The sequence below is a fragment of the Sebastes umbrosus genome, chromosome 3, assembly GCF_015220745.1.
Source record: "Sebastes umbrosus isolate fSebUmb1 chromosome 3, fSebUmb1.pri, whole genome shotgun sequence".
NCBI lineage: Eukaryota > Metazoa > Chordata > Actinopteri > Perciformes > Sebastidae > Sebastes > Sebastes umbrosus.
The window spans coordinates 40,851,163-40,878,685 of record NC_051271.1 but is presented as its reverse complement, the minus strand read 5'-3'; the positions used below and the strand labels follow the sequence as shown (position 1 = coordinate 40,878,685).

The window sequence follows — 27,523 nt, the reverse complement described above, 5'->3', positions numbered from 1 at the left end:
CAGGTCTCCGTGATGATGTCCGGTTGGAAAAAGCCCACAGCTCGCACAGCTTGTTGTTGAGAGACTGCACGTTTGCCGGTAACATGGGAGTGGGGGGCTATGAGCGCCTTCGTCGAACCAGGACCCGGCTCGTGTAACATATGCCTCTTGCATGTTACATTAAATACACAATTTCAGCATTAATAAATTGTTACTGACGTGCTGACGGTAAGCGTGTTGCCTCATTTCCGGTTGCCTGTCTGTCTGTGTGCTGCTGTGTTCTGTAGCTGCTCTAGCACATCCAGGGCAATATAGTTCTATACTTGTCAAGTTATTGTTTAAATATGTGCGGTGTCCAAACTTGAAAGAGACTGAAACATCCACTGTAAGATTTTAACTGGAATCCACTCAATGAAACAGCTTTTCCTTTTTCTCTCCTTTATTTTTTAGGTTGAATTGCAGGTTCATTTCACTTTGGAATTATTATCCATTCCATTTAGTGATTAGCCATTAGCCATTAGGCGTTAGGTGAAAAACCTTTCAAATAGAAAAAATACAGAAAAGAAAATATTCACATTATTACCAAATAAGTATAAATAAGAACAAAGAGAGACTATGCAAAATTCATAGACACACTCCCATTAAATGTCTCATGTCAAATACAAATAAGCCTTAACATAAAGGTAATATATATATATGTATATATATACATACATACATACATATATATATATATATATATATATACATATATATACACATATCCCCACACACATATACATATATACATATACATATACATATACATACATATATACATATATACATATACATACATATACATACATATATGTGCATTATATTATTTTATTTAATTACTATTTTTAATTATTTAATTAAGCACAAAGTATCTTATATTTTATAATTACTTTTGAGTTCATATCAAATCACGTAGCAATCCTAAACTACATTTCCCATAAGCCCCCACAATTCACCGTGCCTCTCACCGCATCATCCACCAGACACTCAAAACAAACAATCGGCAGCACCAAACAAACGATCCACCACAAACAAAGTCAACCACCGGCACAAACAGACGAACTAAAACACCAGCAACAGCGATCTCCGTCTCTCATTCTGTGATTCAGTATCCTTACCGGCTGCCTCTCACACTTTGTAGATGTCCTTTTTCGCACAGTTTTACTGCAGATTGCAGTCCTGGTTTAAATGAAAGCCCTGCTAGTTAGCGCTCCGCTATATTTTCAGGACCCTTTTCCCTGTGGCACTGAGGAGTGTTGCTTTTATAAACTCCTGGCGTAATTTGATTAATTACTTCCCTCCCTCTGCTTTACTCACTGAGCACTCAGTTTTGCTACTGGACTTATTAATTTACAAATTACTTTCTGATTTATTTATTTTCTATTTTTCTATTTATATTATTTTCTTAATTTCTATTTATTAATTTATTAATTTCTATTTATTAATATTTATAAATCTTAATTTTCTGAAACTTCAGTTTGACTTGACAATACTCTTCACTACAGCGGCTAATTACCCGCTACATTTCTACCTACACTAGTTCTGCTTAAGAACTCATAACTCGCTCCTTTTTAGAGACTTAACCGCACATATTCAGCTCGGCTAACGCTAGCTGGGCTATCGTACCGTAGCTTAGCAGTAGCTTAGCAGTAGCTTAGCCGTTAGCGATGGCTTCTCTCTCTCCCTCTCCTGCTCTCTCCTGCTCTCCTGTTCTCTCTCCCTCTCCTCCTTCTCCTGCTCTCTCCTGCTCTGTGTGTGTCATGTTTAGTTATTCCTCTGCCTCCTTTAGAGATAATGGTACATGTATTAGGTGTAGTGCACTTGCTGCATTGGAGACGAGGGTTAGCGAGTTAGAAGCCCGGTTCCGCACTTTATCTCTAGCTTCTTCTGTAGTTAGCCAGCCCCTAGCCGGTGCGGACCGGCCAAGCGTAGCTTCTGCTAGCCGTCCCCCTGGCAACCCCCGAGCAGCCGGGAGGCTGGGTGACTGTCCGAAGGACGCATAGTCGTACCCTGAAGCCCACGGTTAACCACCAACCACTTCACGTTTCTAACAGATATTCCCCACTCAGCGACACACCCGCTGAGAAACCAACTCTGGTTATCGGAAGCTCCATTTTGAGGAACGTGAAGTTAGCGAAGCCAGCTGCCATAGTTAACTGCATCCCGGGGGCCAGAGCGGGCGACATTGAATAATTTTTTAAACTGCTGGCTAAGGATAAGCGTAAATACAGTAAGATTGTTATTCACGTCGGTGGTAATGACACCCGGTTACGCCAATCGGAGGTCACTAAAGTTAATGTGGAGTCGGTGTGTGCATATGCAAAGACAATGTCGGACTCTGTAGTTTTCTCTGGCCCCCTCCCCAACCTGACCAGTGACGACATGTATAGCCACATGGAGTCATTCCACAGCTGGCTGTCGAGGTGGTGTCCAGCAAACAATGTGGGCTTCATTGACAATTGGAACTCTTTCTGGGGGACTCCTGGTCTGATTAGGAGAGACGGCATTCATCCTACTTTGGATGGTGCGGCTCTCTTATCCAGAAATCTGACCAAGATTGTTATTGGACCAAATCCATGACAAACCAGAGGTCATTCCAGGACGCAGAGCTGTAGTCTTACACACTTCTCTGCGCTTCCACTAGAGCAGTTACCCACCCATAGCTTAACCCCAAACTGTCGTATGTTGAGTTTACAAGGGGACCCAAACGCAGAGTAACAGGCAGGACAGGTAGTTCGAAATAAAAGCGAGCTTTAATAGAGCTGAAAAAATCCAAAAGACAACAAAAGGCAGGAAGGGGAACTAAGTACAAAAGAGGAACAGCGGGCACCGATTATCTCAGGCGGACGGCCCGAGGGCAAAACCGGGACAGAGTCGGGGAACTCGGGCGGACGGCCTGGGGGCAGGGCAGAGACAGAGCCAGGAAACTCCGGTGGACGACCCGGGGGCAGAACCGGGACAGAGTCTGGGAACTCGGGCGGACGGCCCGGGGGTAGGGCAGAGACAGAGCCAGGAAACTCCGGTGGACGACCCGGGGGCAGAACCGGGACAGAGTCTGGGAACTCGGGCGGACGGCCCGGGGGCAGGGCAGAGACAGAGCCGGGAAACTCCGGCAGATGACCCGGGAGCAAGGCAGAGTCAGAGCCGGGAAACTCAGGCGGACGGCCCGGGGGCAGGGCAGAGACAGAGCCGGGAAACTCCGGTGGATGACCCGGGGGCAGAACCGGGACAGAGTCTGGGAACTCGGGTGGATGGCCCGGGGGCAGGGCAGAGTCCGAGCCGAGAAACTCCGGCAGATGACCCGGGGGCAAGGCAGAGTCAGAGCCGGGAAACTCGGGGGCTTGGAACTGTGGCCCAGCAGTCACAGGAACAAGGTTTTTGGGCTGAAACCCAGGCGACACAGGAGGTAACGGTTGCGGCCCAACCGGAACAGCAGGTGATGGTTGCGGCCCAACCGGAAAAGCAGGTGGCGGTTGCGGCCCAACCGAAACGGAGGTCGGCCAGACCCCCGACAGGAGACGTGGAACGGAGGTCGGCCAGACCCCCGACAGGAGACGTGGAACGGAGGTCGGCCAGACCCCCGACAGGAGACGTGGAGCGGAGGTCGGCCAGACCCCCGACAGGAGACGTGGAGCGGAGGTCGGCCAGATCCCCAACAGGAGACGTGGAGCGGAGGTCGGCCAGACCCCCGACAGGAGACGTGGAGCGGAGGTCGGCCGGACCCCCGACAGGAGACATAGAGCGAAGGTCGGCCGGACCCCCGACAGGAGACGTGGAGCGAAGGTCGGCCAGACCCCCGACAGGAGACGTGGAGCGGAGGTCGGCCAGACCCCCGACAGGAGACGTGGAACGGAGGTCGGCCAGACCCCCGACAGCACACCTGGAACGGGAGTCGGCCAGACCCCCGACAGGACCCTTGGAACAGGAGTCGGCCAGACCGCCGACAGGATACTTGGAACAGGAGTCGACCGGGCCGCCGACAGGACACGTGGAACAGGAGTCGGCCGGACCGCCGACAGGACACGTGGAACAGGAGTCGGCCGGACCGCCGGCAGGACACTTGGAACAGGAGTCGCCCGGACCGCCAACAGGACACGTGGAACAGGAGTCGGCCAGACCACCGACAGGACACTTGGAACAGGAGTCGGCCGGACCACCGACAGACACTTGGAACAGGAGTCGGCCGGACCACCGACAGGACACTTGGAACAGGAGTCGACCGGACCTCCGACAGGACACGTGGAACAGGAGTCGGCCGGACCCCCGACAGGACACGTGGAACAGGAGTCGGCCGGACCGCCGACAGGACACTTGGAACAGGAGTCGACCGGACCGCCGACAGGACACGTGGAACAGGAGTCGGCCGGACCGCCGGCAGGACACTTGGAACAGGAGTCGACCGGACCGCCGACAGGACGCGTGGAACAGGGGTCGGCTGAACCCCCCGACACAGGAGCAGGCCTGGATTCCGCTGAGACACTGGGCAGCCTAGATTTCCTTCTCCGATATCCATGCCTCGCTCCAGATTCAATTGGTTTCTCGCAGAACATGCATAAACCTACTCACCGCTTTAACCACACCCTCGACCTTGTTATGTCATATGGCATTGAAATTAAACATTTAATTGTTTTTCCACAGAACTCTCTTTTATCAGACCATTATTTAATCACTTTTGAATTCGTATTACTAGACTATACACCATAAGACAAAAGTGTGTACACTAGATGTCTATCTGATAGTGTTGTAGCTAAATTTAAGGAAGTGATTCCATCAGCATTAAATTCAATACCATGTCTCCCTGTAACAGAGGGCTCGTATGCTAACTTTAGCCCCACCCAAATTGATCATCTTGTAGATACGTAGTGCTACAGACTCACTGCAAGTCACACTTGATTCTGTTGCCCCTCTAAAAAAGAAGTTAATAAAACAAAGGAAGTCAGCTCCATGGTATAACCCTCAAACACGCAAATTAAAGCAAGCATCGAGGAAACTGGAAAGGATATGTCATTCCACCAAACAGGAAGAATCTCACTTAGTGCAGTTGCACTAAGTTGGTTTAAGTCCTATTTATCAGATCGATCTCAGTTTGTACATGTTAACGATGAGTCCTCCATGCACGCCAAAGTTAGTCACGGAGTTCCACAGGGTTCTGTACTTGGACCAATTCTATTTACCTTATATATGCTTCCCTTAGGCAATGTTATTAGAAAACACTCCATAAACTTTCATTGTTATGCAGATGATACCCAATTATATCTATCGATCAAGCCAGACGAAACAAACCAGTTAACTAAACTTCAAGCATGCCTTAAGGACATAAAAACCTGGATGACCTGCAATTTCCTGATGTTAAACTCAGACAAAACTGAAGTTATTGTACTTGGCCCTGAGCGCCTCCGAAACAAATTATCTAATGATATAGTTACTCTAGATGGCATTGCCCTGGCCTCCAGCACCACCGTAAGGAATCTGGGAGTTATCTTCGATCAGGATATGTCCTTTAACTCTCACATAAAACAAACCTCAAGGACTGCCTTCTTTCATCTACGTAACATTGTGAAGATCAGACACATCCTGTGTCAAAACGATGCAGAAAAATTAGTCCATGCATTTGTTACCTCTAGACTCGATTACTGCAACTCCTTATTATCAGGCTGCTCCAATAAGTCTTTTCAGACTCTCAAGTTGATCCAGAATGCTGCAGCATGGATACTGACAAGAACTAGAAAAAGAGATCATATTACTCCTGTATTAGCTTCTCTACACTGGCTGCCTGTAAAATCCAGAATAGATTTTAAAATCGTCCTCCTCACCTACAAAGCGCTAAACGGTCAGGCCCCATCATATCTTAAAGAGCTCATAGTACCCTATCACCCCACTAGAGCACTGCGCTCCCAGTATGCAGCAGGGTTACTTGAGGTTCCTAGATTCTCCAAAAGTATGTCCCACTCATTGTTACTAACTTCATTCCTTCCTGGGAGTCCCTGTGCTTCCTTGTCTCGCAGGTAACCGTGGAGCAGGGTCACACCTGGAGCGAGGTTGTACCTGGAGCAGGGGTACACATGGAGCGGGGTTTCACCTGGATCTGGATGTCTCCGGTATTGTGGCTGCATCTGCTACAGCGTCCGGTGCCTGCTTTACACCAACTGCTACCATCATTAATTAATTCCGTCTTTACGAGGGGCTACCAAGGCTAATGAGGGACTACCAACACTTAGTGACAAAGTGGCAGCCTGGAGAATGACACTTCTCGGTCACTGCCAAAGACATCAAGAACTCCCAGCAAGCATGCTGATGCTGCGGGAACCAACGCCAGGCATCGATCACAGGGACGTCCCACACCAACACACATGGACGTACTGAGGAGAGATGCTGGACAGTGCTGGCGAGCTAGCCAGATGTATGGTGGACTGAGACAGCTGGAAGCTCCGCTTGAAAGCCCGTCTGAGGACGACCCAATGACATCAATTCCCAATTTCCTCTTTTACATCCACTACTATTGTTTTTTTGTTGTTAGTCCTACTTGAATTAGTTATTACAGCTGCTGGGCTATTATTGTGACTGCTTCCCTCTCTCTCTCTCTCTCTCTCTCTCTCTCTCTCTCTCTCTCAGATGGCCGCCCACCCTGAGCCCGGTTCTGCTCCAGGTTTCTTCCCAGTAATCGGGGAGTTTTTCCTGGCCACAGCGCGCTTGGTGGATCTTGTTTGGTCTCTAAACTATGGTGTACAGTCATAGACCTGCTCTATATATAAAGCGTCTTCAGATAACTTCTGTTGTGATTTGACGCTATACAAAAATAAATTGAATTGAATTGAATTGAATTGAATTGAATTGTATTGAATTGAATTTTATTGTTGCTATTAATAATTTTAGTAATTTTACCTTTACTTGATAATCGTCAGGTGTACATATTTGTGCTATGTTCATATTTTTATGCAGTTATTTTATATTTAGAATTTAATACTACAGTATCCATGGTAACGATGGAGCTATAAAAGCTCATCACTGGGGGAACGAGTCAGACCGGGCTTGTATCTCCCAGGTGAACGTGTGTCCCGAAGTGCTTGTATGCAAATAAATATGTTGAATCGACATCGGAGCTGTCTGTGGTTCGTTGAAGTGAAACGTTAACCGTCAGCCATTGGTCTACAATCAAACACAACGCAGAGACTGTTGGCTGCCACCGCAGCAACTGTTTATAGAGGAAGTAAACAGAAGAAGAGACCCCCCCACCCCCGTTACGCTCGCCTGCCTCTCCTTCTATGTTGGGACCCAGACCATGGTTGGACCCCGACTCGCCTGTCTGTCCTCCTCAGTTCGGTAAAGAGTGTTGAATCCGGAGTGAGGAGGTCAGGGCTGTGGTGAGTGCTCGTCTTTCTGATGTTCAGAGGTGTCTCTCTGTTGTAAGTGACCCTGGGGGCTTTGTTGTTGTTGTTGTTGTTGTTGTCGCTGTCGTCCATTCCAGTCGTGAGGGACAGCAGCATTAGTGTAAGCTTGGCTGACGCTCACATGGTGCTAGAGAGCCTGAAACTATCAAGAAACCTAGAACTAGAAAAACTTAACAAAATGACCTAAAACTGGCCTAAGAATACAAAACTAACCTTAAAGAAAACTAAAATAACCAAAACAGTTACAGAGCTCCCGGCATGTCGCCCTCTCTCTACGGCGCCATCTTCTTCTAAGCTTTAATATAAAATCACATCTAGTAAAAATTATTAATGTAAAATCTTTTCAAAGAACCGTTTTGTTTTCAGAGGCAAGACGCCTCATTCCCTTTTCTTCCACATCATAGAAATCACACAAAAATATAATGAATCACTTTTAAAGTAACTCAAGACGAGAATTTTCAAATGGTGAATGAACATAATGAAATGAAATACAGTTGTAAATGATCAAAAGATTATATGGTTACAAATGATCAAATGATAAACAACAACAAATGGTTTAAAATATCAAAAAGAAGATAAATGTAACTATCATTTGCCTTCAACAAAACTCAGCTTATGACAGTTTCAAACAGAAAAAAGCTTTTCTTAAATTGGTTCTGACAAATCCTTGTCAGTGCACATTTCTTTAGGTTTTTTTTAACCCCTTAGTTACTGTATTGTTTTGGTCTTTTTAGTTTGTTGTTTTAATCAATAATCAGGTTCAATTATATCGACTGGGCCTCATTGAAATGCATTTCTTAGGATGGGCCTAAGTCCAAGCTGGATATATAATGCTCATTTAACTTGTCAACTAACCAGGTAGCTCACATTGGAAATTTGGTTCCAATGCAGACACCAGTACAGAGCAGATAGAGTTAAAAGGCAGTTTACAAGGATAAGGTCTTTCAGCAGCTGTCAGCAGGCGGGCAGGTTAGATCATGCAAACACACACGGTAGAACTGGAAGCCAGGCAGAATGCTGGCCACAGGGAGTGTGTTACAGGACCCGGGGCTCAGGCTGCAAATAAAGACGGACTGACTGGAGCAACCAGAGGGACGATAGAAGCGGAGTCGGGGCTGAGGCTCAGTAAGGCTGAGGAATAATAACACATATGACTGGGTAACCAGCAACATGTTCCAACAGTAAAACAGGAACCAGGTTTTACTGTAGACCGCTTCAGACCCTGGCTGGTCAGGAACAGGAAACTGGGTCAGGCAAAGACATGGATAAACATGTGGGGTCTCATTTATAACCGTTGAATTATTCTAGCAATGATAATCGTTTAGTGAAAATCTGATATTGTGATAGCCCTAGTCTTGAAACACAAATATTTTTCCATTCTCTCTTTTATCTTGTTCCATACTTATGCATACCTGGAAATGACTTAAATTAAATTCCATATTTTTCCATACTGCATACTTCCATCCTGTGTAACACAACTGTACAACTGCATGTTTTTGTTCAGATAACCCCAACAGAGTGATGACTCTTCTCTACATCCTGTGCCATAACGAGTTTGATTTTGTTAGATTTTATTGAGTTTTTAAGGCATTAGAAGTAGACCATTTTGACTGTCAGGGTATGGGATGAATTGCTTCTGTGAGTTGGTTATGACATAACACTAACTGGGTCTAAGGTTGTCCATGAATATCTTGTTGTACATCTCAAATGTTAAATGTCTGTCTTTAGTGGCTGTAAATACAGTATGCCTCCATCATAGGGTTAGTTGTCACTTTCTTTGAGAACTATTTTTGTTTCTGATTACATGGTAACATGGTTGGTGTTGGCATCTTCATGACACCAGTGTCATCACAAAGAAACATGTATGTCAGGGATTCTTGTCTAAATTTGAATGGTGCAGGCCTATTAACTTCCTGTTCTAAAATAGATTGACCCATTTCTTTACTCAGCGGCCTTTTTAGGCCCTATACAATGCCATCCATCTGTTCAAAAGCATATGGTGACAACCTCATGCTGACAAAAGGTCAACTCTAGACATGTCATTAAATCAGCTAGCCTCTTTGCAGCTTAGATAACATATTCTGCGTATTCAGCTAAACCAATGGGGAATCCCTGAAGTGATTACTACTGCATTTACACAGCCATAATCTATATGCTGGGTTTTTTTGCAGAATGAATCTGCCCTGTTAAAAAATCAGAAGGCCAACTGTAGCACAAGGCCAGCTGCAGAAGATGATCTGCCCTTCAAATATTATGTTACACTAATGTAAGAGCAAATTTAGCTCACTGGCCAGATTTGTTGGGGACTAAGAAAAGTATTACATAACAGCAAGCAGAGTATCAGTGTCTGTATAGGACACAGGGTAAATGCCCTCTCTATTATTACTGTATAGTCATAATAATACTCAAAACAGACAGTTGGTGCTAAAAAATGTGCTAATACACATGACAAATCCACCTTAATTGTATGCACATGTGTAACTAACTTAACTAGAACAACTAAATACAGACACAATAACAAAGCAAAAGACAACACATAGAAATTAAAACTTGTGTGAACAAGAATATTTTCAAACTTATTGAACTGATTGTCAAACTGATTATCATTCCTTGAGAGACCGAGGTAGTCAAATATCAAATGCCCTGATGAAACTGGCAAATTGGACAGAATGGGATTATTCAAGAAATATCTAAAAGCACCAAGGTCTTAAATATGATTTTAAAAAGTTATTCTAACAAAACGGTCACTATATCCTGACAGTAGTGTATGAGACAGGTAATCTGAAAAAAATCATCTGCCTCTGTGTCCTCCGGTCCTCCTAATGGCATCTGCAAGACTTCACAGACCGGAGGAAAACAACCAATCAGAGCCGAGCTGGAGCCTTGCCGTCTCTGAGCAGCTGTCAATCACTCACAAACTGTCAAACTAGGCATCGCCGATCAAATATTAATTAATATTCTGTAATGCCTAGCATAAAATGTTCTCAGAAACATCTTGTAGTGTACTGTTTAGCTGTAAAATGAGAAAGTTTGTGACTCGACAGCCATGTTGAGATCAGTTGAGGAAATACCAAGCACCGCCCACCAGCCGGAGCAGACTTTCACATTTTCTTATTAGCAAAAGTAGCGTCTCATGTTTTATCCTTGAAACTTGTGTATGCTAAAATGAATTAATAAATTATGTGACCATGTAGGCCTACGAGGTGAGATACATTAGTATTATTGCTAAAATAGCATTGGTCCGAGTCATATAAACAGTTTCACCAAATCAATTTCCTTATTGTTTATTTATCGGTCACTATCAGATGGAAAATCATACTCCATCTGTCTTTGGGTGCAGATCTGTGGTGATGTGTGTTCATGTCGTGACATATTGAACCTTCGAGATATGAGCTAAAACTTTCCCTTTGCTGAGCTGTCGTATCACGTTTAATTGGCACAGCTGTTTCACAGCTCTCTTGCATGACATACGCTTTATAGTAATGGATGGATCTTTAAGAGAGCAAAAAAAGATATTAATTTCAACCAAATTATGCAAACTAATATTTAATTTCCTTACTTGGAGACTGTTGCCATGTTGAGATCAGTTGAGGAAATACCAAGGACCGCCCACCAGCCCGGGCAAACTTTGTCGTTTTACAGCTAAACAGTACACTACAAGATGATTCTGACAACATCAGAGGAGAAAAATAGGCGTTACAGTAACAGAATATTGATTCATATTTAATCAGCGCTGCCTAGTTGACCGTTTGATTGGAGTTCACGAGTGATTGACAGCTGCCTCCGTTGAATGAACAGCCAATAGGGAACGCTCTCTCTCTGAAATGTCCTGTGATTGGTCAAAGTCTCCCGTCTCGGGCTAGATGTTCTAAAGCCTGAAAACAGAGCCATGAGGAGGAGCAGAAGTCTAGTTTTCTCTCAGAACACTTGAATTACAATATGCTGAAAGGTTATTATGGAATTTTTGTCCATACGAATCCACAACAAGCCTGGCACCTCCTCCTCATGCTGGTCACCAACCTGGTCACACATTGCTGTGGGATGGTTGGTGACCAGCATGAGGAGGAGGTGCCAGGCTGTTGTGGCTGCGTATGGATCTTCCACCGCTACTGAGGCTCCTGACGTGGTATTAAATGAATAAAGTGTCAAATTGCCAATATTCTTGTTTGTTCCTTGTTACTGATAGAGAGTTCAATCATCCAATCCACCAAACAACTCAAAACAAGAGTCAACACCAACAGGGGAATACACTGTTTACCATTGGCAGAGCATTTCGGCAAATTTTTCTTTGGGCCGCTACCCACATAATCAGCTGTGCTGCTCATCCCACAAATACATGATCCTTACAAGTTGGACATCATTGTGAAGGTAAATAAACAGGCTTTCCAACCATGTAAAATACAATGACCATTAGCATTGTAACAACAGAGAAATAATCCACCAAACACAAGTTTCCGAACTTTTTTTTTCTGAGTTTATATAAGAAGTGTATATAGTCACTGTGACGTCACCCATTGGTTTGTGCACTACGGTTTTGAGGAACTTGAGTTCAGCATTTTGGCCGTCGCCATCTTGGTTTTTGGACATCAAAAGGGTGGAGCCGTCCGAACACTGAAAATGCCATTTTATGCCACCAAAACAACTACAACTAAAAACACACTGTGAAAGGGTTAAAGTTCTAAGATAAAACACAGACAATTTCCAGACCGGACAACGGCATGTTGCTATGCCAACCTGTCAATCACAAGGTAACCACGCCCTAAAGCATCCCCTGCTTTATGGTCTACCTGACTCTAAATGGGACAATCATTTACGAAATGAACATCATGTTGAATTGAAGAAGACTTAAAACTAGTTATTGAGACCATAAACTCATGTTCACAATGTTACTGAGGTAATAAATCAAGTGAGAAGTAGGCTCAATTAATAAGGTTAATCATTAAATTGGTATTCTTTTGGGGTGTGTAACGTGTAAATAATACATTTGGTGTCTGAATTATACAGTTTCTATCTATGTTAATATTGACTGAAAAAAAAAAAACATCAATAAAACAGGTAATTCCAGACTTTTGAACAGCAGGGTACCTCATCAGCACCGATTAGCAATTAACAGCTTAAAATAAAGGTAACTTTAACTTGCAATTTCTCTAAATATACACACTTATCAGGATCATAATAAAATTCAGGTCATCAACTTTTCAAAAGGGAAGACAACCGGTCACGATCCTGAGTCTGCAACACTGGCTGTAAAGCAACTCCATGTCTGTTCTCGTCACACTCAGCATCACTCCCAGCTTCTTCTTTGAGATGCTTTGTGACGGGATCCGCAGTTGACACAGTAACATTACGTTTTACTTTGAAAATGTCCCACCTCTCAGGCAACAGGCCGTGATTGAACATGAACAAAGCCAGAAATGAAAAAACTAAGACAGTTACCAAAGTGCAGAGCATGGAGACGGTCCTGATAGGGGACTTTTGGATGTAGACGCCATCTTCCAATATGCAACCGGGAAGATGAAGAATAACAGGAAGGCCTAAAACGTTCTCCTACCCAACAAAATTACTGACAGTCAGCCCTACGATATAACCCACAGCGGCACGTAACCATTCGTCACTTTAAAGAAGAGCACGGAGACCAGATGGGGGAATGTAAGGGTGTAGGCAATGTCTGCTCCGAGAATCCAGAGGATCAGGGTGCTCTTGCTGTAGAATGTTATGGATGTCCCAACCACACCCACCACGACCACTGAGACCCGAATCATCCATTGCATTTCATTGTCTGATGCCTACAAACATGGAGTTATACAGAGATGCTTCATTATTCATTCACATACCTGTGCTTTCCAAAATGGGATTGATTTGGATTTGATTTGTTTGTACTTCTTAATTTGCAACAAATGTGCATCCTAACCCTCATCTCTAGAGACACATTGAGCCACCATCAACATCTTGTACTCACCTGTTTACGCAGGATGTTCTTGTAGATGTTTGAAGAGAAAACAGAAGTTGCAGACAACAGGGCAGAGTCTGTGGATGACATGACAGCAGCGGCCACAGCTCCGATTCCAATGACTGAGACGTAAGACGGAGTGAGGTATTGTAGGGTCAGGGGCAGGACCAAACTATGCTCACCACGTACATATGGAGATGGAGAACCGTACAGTGTCAGGTTCCAGTCTGGACAAAATAAATAATAATAATAAATACTTGTAAAAAGTCCTCAGAATACAAGATCCATACAGCACTCATAGGAACCTAGGCTCTATTCTGTAATTGAAATCTTTTGCTATCGAAGGTTTTATATTACATTTGTGTATTTTTAAAGCTGCATTAATGGCTTTTTTGTTTGTTGGGGAAGTTGGAACAACATGTATACACATCAGTGACATACTATGACCTTATAAAGTTGTTATAGCAAACGTGTTAGCAAATAGTTTCATTTTTACACATCCAGCAACATTAGCATTAATTTGGAGTTGTGTCTTTGGCCACCTAATTGAAATTCCTGAGGGAAATTAAAGGATTCAAGGCTGGGTGGATGTTTTGCTGGGTGGTCAGAAGATGCCATGGGCGGTGCACTTTATCCAATCCCCATGGTTCCTTTTCCAACGTTGATGAGTGTATCCCCTGCCAAATGCCATACGTGCTCCAGTAATAAAGACAAAAAGAAAACAAATTGAAAAAAATTAAAAAATGTCACGAATTCATGGGAGCTTGACCGGCTTGTTGCATCCATTTTTTACCTACTAAATGCTAAATGTTCACCAGCTAGTCGCTAACTTTGGGGTTTATCAGAGCTTTTTCACTGAAAACAGGTGAGAGAGAATCATATGTATTCTGTTTACAGCAGCTTAAGAGCACCCTATTTTGATTATTTTCAGGTGCATACTTGTATTTGGGGTTTTACTAGAACATGGTTACAAGATTTAAAGTAAAAAAAAAAACGCTTTACTTTTCTCATGCGGCTGTGATGCAGCACCTCTTTTCACGCTCTGTCTGAAACGCTCTGTTTGAAACGCTCTGTTTGAGCTCCTGCCCCGCCCTCCTCAAAAGCCTAGTCTGCTCTGATTGGTCAGTTTGCCCACTGTTATAATTGGTCAGCTGAACCTAACTTCTTGGACTCGGCTTCAGCTCCCCTCGAACTAGCTTTGTTTGAGGGCGAGCCAAACTAGCTGCTAGGCAGGTATTATGCAAATGTGTTACTTGGAAAAGGCAGGACCTCAAGTGAGGCATTTCAGGAGCAGTGTTTCTGTGGGGGAGAGTAACTCCCTTTGGCGTGGACTCTGGGTTTTGTAACTTTGGAGTCGTTTTACATGCACAAAATACTGTACTATATAACACACTAAAGAAAGGGAAAAATCACAAAAGCATAATAAGTCCCCTTTAATACTTCAGCCACAGGCTGCAAAAATCAACCAAAAACTTCAAAATTCATGTATAAACTGGTGGCAATAAATAGAAGGTCAACTATAGGTATCTATTACAAAAATATAATCTTATACTGTATTCAGCACAAATTGCAGATGTGCATTAGAGTTTATATATAATTTAAAATTTTACTAATATGCAAAAAAGCTAGCTAACTAACAACCAAGTCACAAACACCTGCCTCACCTGAACCTGAAGACACAGCACCTGCAGTTTGTCAAGAAAAAAACCCTTGATTAACCAGGTCTCAAGTACCTGAACATTTTGCTCAACGGAAGCACTCAAAGTCATACTAATCAACCATTGACACAACAAAATAGTTGTATTAGCTTTTATATTGTCCCAATATGATAAACCTTTTAAACTCAATAGGATGGAAAACCTTTTCTATTCAACATTCAAAAAACACTTCAATTTGTTTTGTGTTAAACCATAATTTGTAATAGATGACTAATTTAGGAAGTAGCAATAGGCTAAATGTGTTCCAGGACAAAAGGATCTAAGGGTGGTTTCACAAGCCATAGTTCATTACTCTACGCATGAATCCCTTCTCCTCCAGTCTATCTGGAATGACTTTATAAATGTCACTATTTGATTTGCCTTTATTTAGCATATTCTCTATGATGTCTTTGGCCAAGGTGTCAAGCAAACATTGAACTTCTGCAGAAGTCCAGGTCAGTCCTCTCCCACTCATGTTAACTTTTGTCCATCTCAACAAATGCCTGCGTAGGCAGCCCGTAATCCTCTGCGTTTTGGTTTGCTTGGAGGTGGTCAAAGACCACCTCTCATTCTCTTGGTCTGCACCAGACTACAATTACTGCAAACAAACTGCAACAGAGTTCCATTAAAAAGGACTAAATGTTGGCTTGTGAAAGCGGCCAAAGTATGAGTGTATTACTATCTGCTGGACCTCCGTCCTCCAGGAGATTTAGCCTCTCTAACAAATTACTTCAGTCCAAGGGGGCTTATTGGCATGGGTAATATACATTTTCATTACCAAGCAACCGTGAATTAAAAACAAAAATCTGGTCCTCTCTCTAGGTTCCATGGTGAAGAGGAGGTCGTATTGCTCTGGCTCTATCTATCTGGTGTAGAGGTTTGGGCTATACAAATAAATTGACTTGACTGGACTTGACTTGCTGGTGTGACAAGCAGCTGTTTATCACTCAGCAAATTGTCTGTGGCCTGACAAGACATAAGTAATGAGTATTATACAGACGTTCCGCAAACAAAGAGAGCCCCAAAATAGGTTGCATCTTTTGGCACCGCCAACATTTGAGTCTAGTTGGGTTTCCAGTAGTACTGCATACCTCAGCACCATGAATCTGTGTCTTGTGTAGGTCAGTGCACCTGCACTGCTAAATGTAAGCTACGCTTTGTTACCTTAACTATTGTTAATGTACTACAAAGGTCATATCTATGCTTAGGAAGGCAACTAGCCAGGAAAAGCTGTTTTCTCTGTCATATAACAAAATAACTGACAATCATTAATTTAGTCAAACAATACAAATAGATCCTGGCAACAATGTAAGTGTCTGTATTAAAGGTCTGTCATCTCTAACCTAATTCCCACCTGTGGAGGCGGCGACAGCCCCAACCAAGGCAGGGGGGATTCCCAGTATGGGGATGACAAAAGCAGCAGCATAGCAGGTTAACTGGGCTGCTCGTGAAGAGGAGGCAGACAGCGTCCTCTGGTGGAAGCACTGAAAGGAAAGACTACCAAGACCCTGGAAAAAAGAGCACAGGGAGAGGAGGAAGATGCATGTTGAGGACAAGAAAAGATTAGGAAGAAACAAGGCCTTGCAGATTTCTAATACTGCTCAAAAGCTGATTTGCAATTATTGCATGTCTAGATTGTCAAATAATTGTCTTTTTTTCCAGGAGAAATCTAGCTGGGGAGATCAGGTTTTTTCTAATCTCCTACCGAAATTACATAAAGAAGGTTTCTCATTTACATTCTTTTGACATTGCAAATTTAGGATTTTTAAAGCTACGGTTGGTAATCTTCTTCAAAACATTTTTTTGTTATATTTGTTGAAATTCTCATTACATCCTGACAGTAATCAATAAATCAAATGCTCTGACAGAAAAGAGAAAGAAATCTGGAATCTCTGGCTGTCGCAGGACTGTAATAAGCCCGTCCAATCATTTAATTCGGCCCGACGTTCTACCTGCCTGTCTACCTACCTGCCTGCCTGCACACACCAACACATGCTGCTAGCTTGACAGCTGTGAGTACTAACAATAGCCATTTTTGTTGTTTACGATCATAATGAAAATGTTGGGGCAGTTGGCTTTGGAGGGAGGCCTGTCAGTGGGACGGACTGTCAGTGTTGCAGACTTTCTTGCTAGATTTGACGACTGTTGGAGCTAGTGCTGCTAGCTACTTTCATCAGAAAAGAGTTGGCAACACTGGGCTTGGTTTTTTGTTTGGATCATTTTAAAAATCTAACTTACTCTTGCTAGTTTCTCAAAATTACCAACCCTAGCTTTAAGTACGACATTGGTTATGGTTTGTCTGTCCCACTGACATGTAGCTGTGCTCTGAGCTTATGGATGGAAGCAGGACAGTATGATACTGATAAATTATCTTACAATCATTAAGAAGTCATCAATCCACTTCCAGACTTTGTCCTGCTCCAGAGTGCCGACCCAGGGTTCTTGGAACGTGTGGTTGAAAGCAGTCTGGGCAATGTTTCTAGATGTGGGGTTGAGCAACAGGAAGGGGACACACAGCCACTGCAAATAGATATTGAGATCATCAGACTGAAGACCTTGGCACAACAAGTCAGTAATTTGTCAGATGTTAAAAAACTAATATGACCTTTCATTCAATCCATTGTGTTTACACAACAAACCTAACAATGCTGCTTTGCATAGATGGTTTGGGATGTCTTAAATTTCTGTGTTTTTTCCCCTCCTTCCATTCAAAAGGTGTGAACTCTGTATTAAAGAACTTTTTTGCAGGATTGACTTGAGAAGTTTTTTGAAGATGAAGTCCCCTAATGTGCAATATCTACCATACTGCCCACTGCTGGATTAACTGGGTTGTGGTAGTGCTGGGGATTTTAATTTCCCGTACGATATAACATTTTCATATACCTCCACAGTGTGCATAGCCACTAAGACCATTTTTAAGACCATTTTATGTCACTGATATAATGATAATACACTAGCTTAATAATAAAAAATAAAATAAGTACACCCTTTAAAAGTGCAATGAACCTTTTAATTGAGATTAAGACAGCTGGCCCTGACCATTTTGGTACCCTAGGAAAGATTTTAGCAGCTGCCCCTTCCATCCAGGGGCTGTCGCACAAATTTTGTGGTCCCTATATACAGCATATAGGGCGGCTGTGGCTCAGAGGGTAGAGCAGGTTGTCCACCAATCGGAAGGTCGGTGGTTCGATCCCCGGCTGCTCCGGGTCACATGTCGGTGTGTCCTTGAGCAAGACACTTAACCCCAAATTGCTCCCGGAGGCATAGCCATCGGTGTGTGAATGAGTATTTAGATTAAATCCTGATGGGCAAAGTTGGCACCTTAGTAGCCTCTGCCATCACTGTATGAATGTGTGTGTGAATGGGTGAATACTGACATGTAGTGTAAAGCGCTTTGAGTGGTTGGAAGACTAGAAAAGCGCTATATAAGTCCAAGTCCATTTACCATTCATCCATTTACCATTCCATATACATTCCTCTCAGCCAGTTTGCTTATGATCCCACTGAGCATTTTCAGCTTCTCACACATACACACACACACACACACACACACACACCTCTCTCTGTTTTTGAAATTCTTTTTTGTGCGCTCACAAAGCATGTCCTTCCAGGAGGTTCTTAAATTGTGTTAGCAAGTTGTGCATACAGAATGAGCTTCTTAACTTGCTTATAATATTGACCTTGATTAAGAAGACTCCTTTTTGATAAAGATTTTTTTCAAAATCAAATCATGTTTTTATAAAGAAAAGAATTAAATCCGACCACAATGCAACAGTACCAATGGTCTCTATCCCTGGAGCTAGCCACGGGCATTGGGAAGGCTATATCAGCTGTCCTGACCCTCACCACGGCTTCTATGGTGGCTTTGACCAGAATTATGGCATGGCAGACGATGATGCAGCGTAACATCTGGCCCCACATGTTGCAGCTTCCCCCCAAATCAGACAGGAGGTGCTGGATGGTTTCATATCCCCCAATGGGTTGTTGTTCACTCCTCCAGAGCGCAACAGCTCATCTGCATGAAGCAGCCAAGGGAGCGGAGAGGGGGAATAAACACACTTCTGGAGCAAAGCTGCTCCTCAGTCGCAGCATCACAGATAGTGAGATGCTCGCTCCTAGAAGAAGTGCACTGCAGCCGCTGCAGCCGCTGCTGCCACTGCGTCACTACATGCTACAGCTCTAGTGCCTCCTTCACCCCCGCCGAGATATCCTCCTCCGTTGACGGTGGCCCAACTGAGCAACGGTAACACAACGGCCCTTTCCAGGGGCACCCACTTTCCTCATGTCCAGTTTCCTCTCAGCCAGTTTGCTTATGATCCCACTGAGCATTTTCAGCTTCTCACACACACACACACACACACACACACTCTCTCTCTCCGGACTGTCCCCACCTGCTTAAAATCCACCACCATCATCCCCATCCCCAAACAACAAAACGTAACCAGCTTAAACGACTGGCGCCCCATAGCCCTCACCCTCATAGCCCTCACCCCCATAGCCCTCACCCCCATAATCAGCAAGTGTTTTGAGAAGCTGGTTAAATCCCTCATCTGCCCCATTCTCCCCCCACACTCGACCCCCTACAATTTGCACACCGCCCAAACAGAGGCACAGAGGACGCCATCGCCCACGTCCTACACACCGCCCTCTCCCACCTGAAAGGAAGGGACACCTATGTGAGGATGCTGTTCGTGGATTACAGCTCAGCGTTCAACACCATAGTGCCCTCCAGGCTCGTCAGTAAGCTCAAGGATCTGGGCCTGAACACACCACTGTGTAACTGGATCCTGGACTTCCTGACGGGACGCCCCCAGGTGGTGAGAATCGATAACCTCACCTCGACTTCACTGACTCTCAGCACAGGAGCGCCACAGGGCTGTGTTCTCAGCCCCCTCCTGTGTGGCAACAAGAGCTTCAAACACCATCGTGAAGTTTGCGGACGACACAGCAGTTGTGGGGTTGATCTCCCATGGCGACAAGACGGCTTACAGGGAGGAGGTGACCACCCTGGAACAGTGGTGTCAGAACAACCACCTCTCCCTGAACGTCTCAAAGACCAAGGAGGTCATCGTGGATTACAGGAGGGGGGGTTGCACTCACCCCCCAGTCACCATCAACGGCACAGCGGTGGAGAGGGTGGACACCTTTAAATACCTGGGTGTCAACATCCATAAGGACTTGACATGGGCCACCCACACCACCGCTGTAGTCAGGAAGACCCAGCAGAGACTGTACGCTCTGAGGCGACTCAAGACTTTCAGACTGAAACCACAAATCCTCAGGGACTTCTACCGGGGCACCATAGAGAGCCTCCTGACAGGCTGCTTCACCACCTGGTACGGCAACTGCACCAACGTGGACCGTGAGGCGCTGGAAAGGGTGGTGCGCTCGGCCCAACACATAACCGGGTGCGAGCTGCCCAGCCTGCAGGAGCTTTACACCCAGCGGTGCCTCAGGAAGTCCCTGAGGGTCATTAAGGACACGACACACCCACACAACAGCCTGTTCTCCCTCCTGCCCTCTGGTAGAAGATACAGGACCCCCAGGACTCACACCAACAGACTGAGGAACAGTTTTTTCCCCCAGGCCATCAGGCCATCAGACTTTTAAATCTATAATTCATTCGACACATTCTTACACAAAAATATATCCTATACTGTATATACTGTATATATTCTTAATACAGATGTTCTTAATATGCCTGTATATGTTCTTAATATGCCCTTGTATAAAGTATTTCCTTTTATAATTGTAATGTAAATGTAATTGTAATGTAAATGTAAATGTAATATAATTTATTATTTTAATGGAGCTTCCCAGCAAAAAGTATTTCACACGTTTGTACCTGTACAACCAGCGTGACAATAAACATCTTGAATCTTGAATCTTGAACAAACAAACATACAAAAAGCACACAAAACAGAAGTGATAAAACAATCAAATCAAACTGCTGCAGGCACATTTCAAGAGTAACAAATCCTCTTTTAAATTCTGCATCAGTGACGTTAAAGAATTATCAACCACCTCCCACACATTGGGGCGAGTTAGTGAGGACATTCTAGCACGACCTGTGCCAGACGTTTTTGGAACACATGGAGTGGAACGCGGGCGCTGTAATGTGTTTTCAGCATCACGGCCACCACCAGCCCTTTTGAAGTAGCCTTTCCATGGGCTGTGCGTGCGCCTGATTGATGAGGAGGCAGGAGCGATGTCAGGGGGTCACAAGGTTCTCCAGCAGCCACCAGCCACCACGACAGGGCCACAGCCAGGGGGTTCTGAGACCATGTAGGTGGGACGCAACAGTCTAACCCCAGAGGAGCGTGAGGGTTCCTGGAGAACCTCCACCTCTACTGTGGTCAAGCTGGTCACTTTGTTTCCCGGTGTCCAGCAAAAGGCAGGGCTCATCAGTAGTGGGGGATCCACTGCCCAACCATAGGACTAGCCGATAAACAAAGACCCCTGTGTCGCACTAAGCTCCTGTTGGCGGATGGGTCTCACACACGTTCATTGACTCTGGTGCTGACATCAGCGTCATTGATGAGGACCTCGCCCAGCAGCTAGGTATTGACCGGATTCCTCTGCCATGTCCAGTTTCTGCCAGCGCCCTGGATGGTCACCTACTGGGGACGGTGACAGATCAGACCACACCTGTTCGCATGCTCCTGTCCGGCAATCATCATGAGACCATCCCGTTTCATATCATGAGGTCACCTTGGCTTCCTCTGATCCTGGGCTAACCCTGGCTCCGCCGCCACAACCCCCACGTTGACTGGGCGATGGGTTCATCATGGGCTGGAGCTCTTCCTGCTATCAGGTCTGCCTGAAGCAAGCAGCCGCACTCCAACTGTCCGCCTGTCCCAGCCCTGCTCCGACCCTGTCGAATTGCCAGCGGTGTGTCACGATTTCTGGGAGCTGTTCAGCAAGGCCAAGGTGTCGCCACACCAGCCATACGACTGCGCCATCGATCTGCAGCCTGGGAAGGTGCCTGTACTCCCTGTCCGCAACTGAGTAGGAGGCCATGGAAACATACTGTACATTAATGAGTCTCTGGCTGCCGGTATCGATGAGTGGAAGACGGCCTTCAACAAGCCCACTGGTCACTATGAGTATCTGGTGATGCTTTTCAGGCTCACCAACGCCCTGGTCGTGTTCCAGGCCCTGGTCAATGACATGCTGAGGGACATGCTCAACAAGCACGTGTTTGTGTACTTGGACGATATCCTGGTCTTCTCCAGATCCAAGGAGGAGCATGTGCATCAAGTCCAGGCAGTCCTTCAGTGCCTCTCTTTTCGTCAAGGCCGAAAAGAAAAAGTTCCACTCCGCCTCTGTCTCGTTCCTGGGGTACATCATTGGACAGGGGAATAAGCAGATGGACCCTGTCAAAGTGTCATGTCCTGGCCTGTTCTCGAGTCTCACAAACAGCTGGAACGGTTCCTGGGGATTGCCAACTTTCACCGGAGGTTATTTCGCGGCTACAGCACAGTGGCTGCATGACTCACGGCCCTTACATCCTCCAAGGTTCCGTTTCAGTGGTGCTCCTCTGCTGAGGAGGCCTTCCAGAACCTCAAGGCCCGGTTTACATCTGCTCCCATCCTCCAAGTTTCTAACCCTGAGAGACAGTTTGTTGTGGAGGTGGAGCCATCTTGTCATAGCGGGCTGCCGACGACCAGAAGCTCCACCCCTGTGCCTTCTTCTCAAGGCGACTTTCCCCGGCGGAGAGGAACTACGACATTGGGAACCGGGAACTGCTGGCTGTCAAGCTGGCGTTGGAGGACTGGCATCACTGGCTCAAGGGGACCAAGCAGCCCTTCTTGGTCTGGACAGATCACAAAAACCTTGAGTATATCCAATCCGCCAAAAGACTGAACTCATGACAAGCCAGATGGTCGCTATTTTTCACAAGGATTTAACTTTTCCCTCTCCTACCGGCCCGGTTCCCACAATGTCAAACCTGACGCCCTGTCCTGCCAGTTTGTGGTGAAGGAGAACTTCGCCCCTGGCCCTGAAAGCATCCTTCCTGCTCCACGTCTGGCAGCTTCGCTCACCTGGGAGGTGGAGGTTAGAGTTAAGTCCGCCCTGGAGGTTCAGCCGGTCCCAGCTCCTGCCCTCCAGACCACCTGTTTCTCCCTCAGGACTTAAGGTCCAACATCCTCGGATGGGCACACAGCTCCAGGCTCACCTGTCACCCAGGTATCCAGCACACTAGCGAGGTTCTGCAGCAATGTTTCTGGTAGGCCACCCTGGAGGAGGACACCAGAGAGTTCATCAACGCCTGCTCTGTATGAAACCAACACAAGCCATTTCATCAGGCTCCCGCTGGTTTCCTGCGACCTCTGCCTGTGCCCCATCGTCCATGGTCCCACGTCTCCTTGGACTATTCCCAGTCTGCCACCGTCCAACGGACACACCACCATTCTGACGGTGGTTTACAGCAAGACACTTCGTGCCCCTACCCAAACTCCCATCGGCCACAGAGACAGCAGAACTGGTCCTGCAGCCATGTCTTCCGGCTACATGGTCTCCCCACCGATGTGGTCTCCGACCGGGAACCCTGGACACATCAGTATTGCTGTAGGGAGTTTTTGCACGCTCTTTGGGGCCACCGTCAGCCTGTCGTCCGGGTTCCATCCCTAGTCCAATGGCCAAATTATGGAAATAATTGAATAAAAAAAAAAAAAGTTAAATTAAAATTTCAATGGAAATTAAAGGAAAAAAGAGGTAGTGCTTGTGAAATGGGAGAAAGACTGAGGATTTATTTTCAGGAAGTCACATTCCACCTGATTGCATTGACGCCTTTTTAAATGGCCTCTGTGCTATAAAGATTTGAGTTGGAGAGTGGGAGCTGGTTAATGAATCACCTGGGCTCAACACATTTGGACACAATGATAAAAAAAATCATTCATACTATTGAGATGTAGGCTGAAAATATATTGGGTGGTGGAGCTTTATACTAGATGTAAATACACATACCTGCAGATACTGTACATCTTTAAAATGAGCATGTACTACTGTACAAGGCACTGTAACTCACCAAACTGAAGAAAACTAGACAGAGCTGGATAACGTCAGTGTAGGCCACTGAATAAAGGCCTCCTAACAAAGTGTAGATGATGGCCACAGCTGATGAGATCCAAACATAATAGGCATAGGGCAAATCCAGTATCACAGTCATAGTTGCTCCTGTTAGACAAACTTGTGATTTAAACCCCTACAAAAAGGGTCCCAGTCATCAATCAAACCAGGAATGTTGCAATTAAATGGTATGCCCCTTTGACTAGTAGGCCATGGAGACTTCACAGGATTGCAGCAATTATTTTGGTTGTGTGGGACATGTGCTTCCAGTAATTTTACTAATGTATCAAACTGGACTCAACACATCATCAAGTCTATCTCAAAGCAGTTCCACAGCTTCAGTTTTCAATGTGCCCGCCCTTCACTTTTTCCTTGTGTTGAGACAATCAACAATCAACAGCGCTCTATTTAATTTTGGAAGATTTAGACTTCTTAAGACTGACCCACCACACAACAGTCACTGAACTACAACAAACAAAGCTTATTTGATTGCTTACATTCCAGAAAAGATTACTTTATCCATTTACTTGACATTAAACTAAATTTTCTTGTGCTCTTTGTGTAGCACTACAGCTGGGTCGATTAAGAAGTACAAAAGTAATAAATAAATGTGCTCTTAAGAAGTTAAAAGAAAATTTAAATGAAAATTAAAAAAAAAAAAACCCAGGTAGTGCTTGTAAAATGGGAGAAAGACTGATGATTAATTTTCCGGAAATCACATTCCAGCTGATAGCGATGACGACTTTTTAAATGCCCCCTGTGCTACAACATTTGAGTTGGAGCTGGTAATGAATCACCCGGGCTCACACATGTGGACAAATATGACACAATGATGAAAAAACAAATTATTCACACTATCGAGATGCAGGTGGTGGAGCTTTATACGAGATTTTGTCGGGCTGGGGCCAGGCTAGGGCTATACATGTACATCTATAAAATAAACATGCACTTTTGTACAAGGCACTGTAACTCACCAAACTGAAGAAAACTAGACATAGCTGGATAACGTCAGTGTAGGCCACTGAATAAAGGCCTCCTAACAAAGTGTAGATGATGGCCACAGCTGATGAGATCCAAACACAATAGGCATAGGGCAAATCCAGTATCACAGTCATAGTTGCTCCTGTTAGACCAAACCCACAAACACAGAAGTTAAAATGCTTTAATTGCATCCACTAATTTGTGGTTTTATTTGGTAGGAATATTTGTTTACCTAAGCTAAGCAGAGTAGAGGACACCCACAGCACATCCACCAGCAGAGAAGGCAGCACCAGAGCTCCACTGAGCACTTTGCCATACTTTATCTGGAATGGATCCATCATGGTGATGTACTTCTTATCCCTCATTGGCTTGGCAAAGAAAAGACCACCTTGTGCAGTGGATGAGATAATAAGCCTTATATTGTATTCACTTTTCGACAAAAATCATTAAAAACTTGTGTTGCAGTTTGCACTGTATCCTTTAATTATTTGATGCTGTGGGCACTGTGTAATGTAAGCTGCTGGTATCCAGTACATCAAGCTCCACAAAATAATTCCTGACTTTAAACTGTTGTAGATTTAGCAGTTTGATAAGATGTTTATAATCAGATCAAATGAGCCACACAGAAACAATACGTTTATGCAGACATAAACATAAACATTATCATTATCAAGGTCAGCACAGCATTTTGCATCTATAGTGTATAACTTGTCTTACCTAATATGAAGGACACTGTGTATTGTATAGGCATAAGAGCCCATATTAAGCCCATTTTAGGAGAATACACCGCCTCAGCCACACCCAGGATAAAACCACCTCCGACCCACGTAGCTGCAGAAGAATGACACACACACACACACACACACACACACGCGCACACACCTTAATTAGAACATAATGTAAATACATTATGTTCTAATTAAGGTGTGTAGTACTGTATGTGCATGGTTGCTGTGAGTGTATAGCAACCCAAATATTTTCTTTCCACAACACCCATGTCCTGCTAGCAAAAAAACAAAACAAATAACTAATAGAAAGAGCTGATACCCCACTCTGGCTGAAAGGAGTTTTTCAGCCCCTCAGAACAACTTACCAGTCATGGTTGAAAATCCCGACCAGCCAGCTGATATTTCTGTCTCCGAGGAGCACCACTTCGATCCTGCCTCCATGGCTCTGCCTCTCAGCCTTCCTGGACTTTTGGGCAGCCCACAACCCTGTCCCCAGAATCAGGATGTAGAACAGCACCACTGCAACCACACCAGGGATGTTCAGAGTCATGGTGGTCAACCACTATGGAGCACACTGACAGGCAGACAAATACATTATGTTGTATGTGGACCAAGAGTGACCAAGAACAAAGGTCACAGATGTGTTTTGGAGGCACTCCTCCTGAGTTCATCTGACGTGGCAATTTTACTTTGGAAAGAAAAGAGACAAAATTCACAAAACCAAGATTTGCTTCTCACTGGTTAGCGTTAAACAATATTAAAGATTCATATTTTGGAATACCACCAAGTATTATCTTAACACACAATTCCTAGAAGTTCCAGCCTTTGGAACAAAGTCCTGGCAGCACCTCTCGCTCTTGGCAGTTTCACATTAGTTTTTTTTGTGCATATTGACTGCTTTATTTGTGCTTGTTTAGCTAGTTGTTAAAAATCCTTCATCGTTCCTGTCATATTATTTCAAACATTCTCACTTGGCAGCTTTTTTTACACTTTATGCAGATTTGATTTAAAATTAGTTTATTTCCTGCCAGTAAAAACTACCGCTTCTATTGACTCTACTACAATTTGCTTTTCACCACCCTCACCTCTAAACTTGTCCCCTCTAAAATCATTTCTGATTTTGCAGCAACTCAACTAAACTCTACTGAATTTTACAGTTTATCGTCATAGAGACAACATTGGTAAACATTTGTCTTAGTCAAGGTTAATGCTAATAGGTCAGAGATGAAAGAACATCAATACAGTAATGTTTACCGTGTGCACGATGCAGCTTGCACAATCAGGGCAGTGAAGGAGCGCAGTGGATGATGTGCCAAAACCAAATGGGGGGGCTGTGGCTCAGAGGGTAGAGCAAGTCGTCCACCAATTGGAAGGTCGGTTGTTCAATCCCAGGTCACATGTTGATGTGTCCTTGAGCAAGACACTTAACCCCAAATTGCTCCCGGTGTGTGAATGAGTATTTAGATCAGATCCTGATGGGCTAAGTTGGCACCTTAGCAGCCTCTGCCATCAGTGTATGAATGTGTGTGTGAATGCGAATGCATTTGGAAATAAAACACTCGCACTCACATTTATTTTGTCACCAATATTGACAAAGGCATAAAACAAAGAGTGGTGGATGTATCACTGAGATGAACACATTTAGAGATCACTGAATGCAATTCATGTGCATAATATACCACCTACTGA

The 27,523-nt window shown here is 44.6% G+C and overlaps 1 pseudogene; it reads right to left on the bottom strand.

The window, feature by feature from the left end:
- Positions 1 to 12,278: 12,278 nt before the first annotated feature.
- Positions 12,279 to 26,469, bottom strand: LOC119485677 (annotated as a pseudogene).
- Positions 26,470 to 27,523: the final 1,054 nt, after the last annotated feature.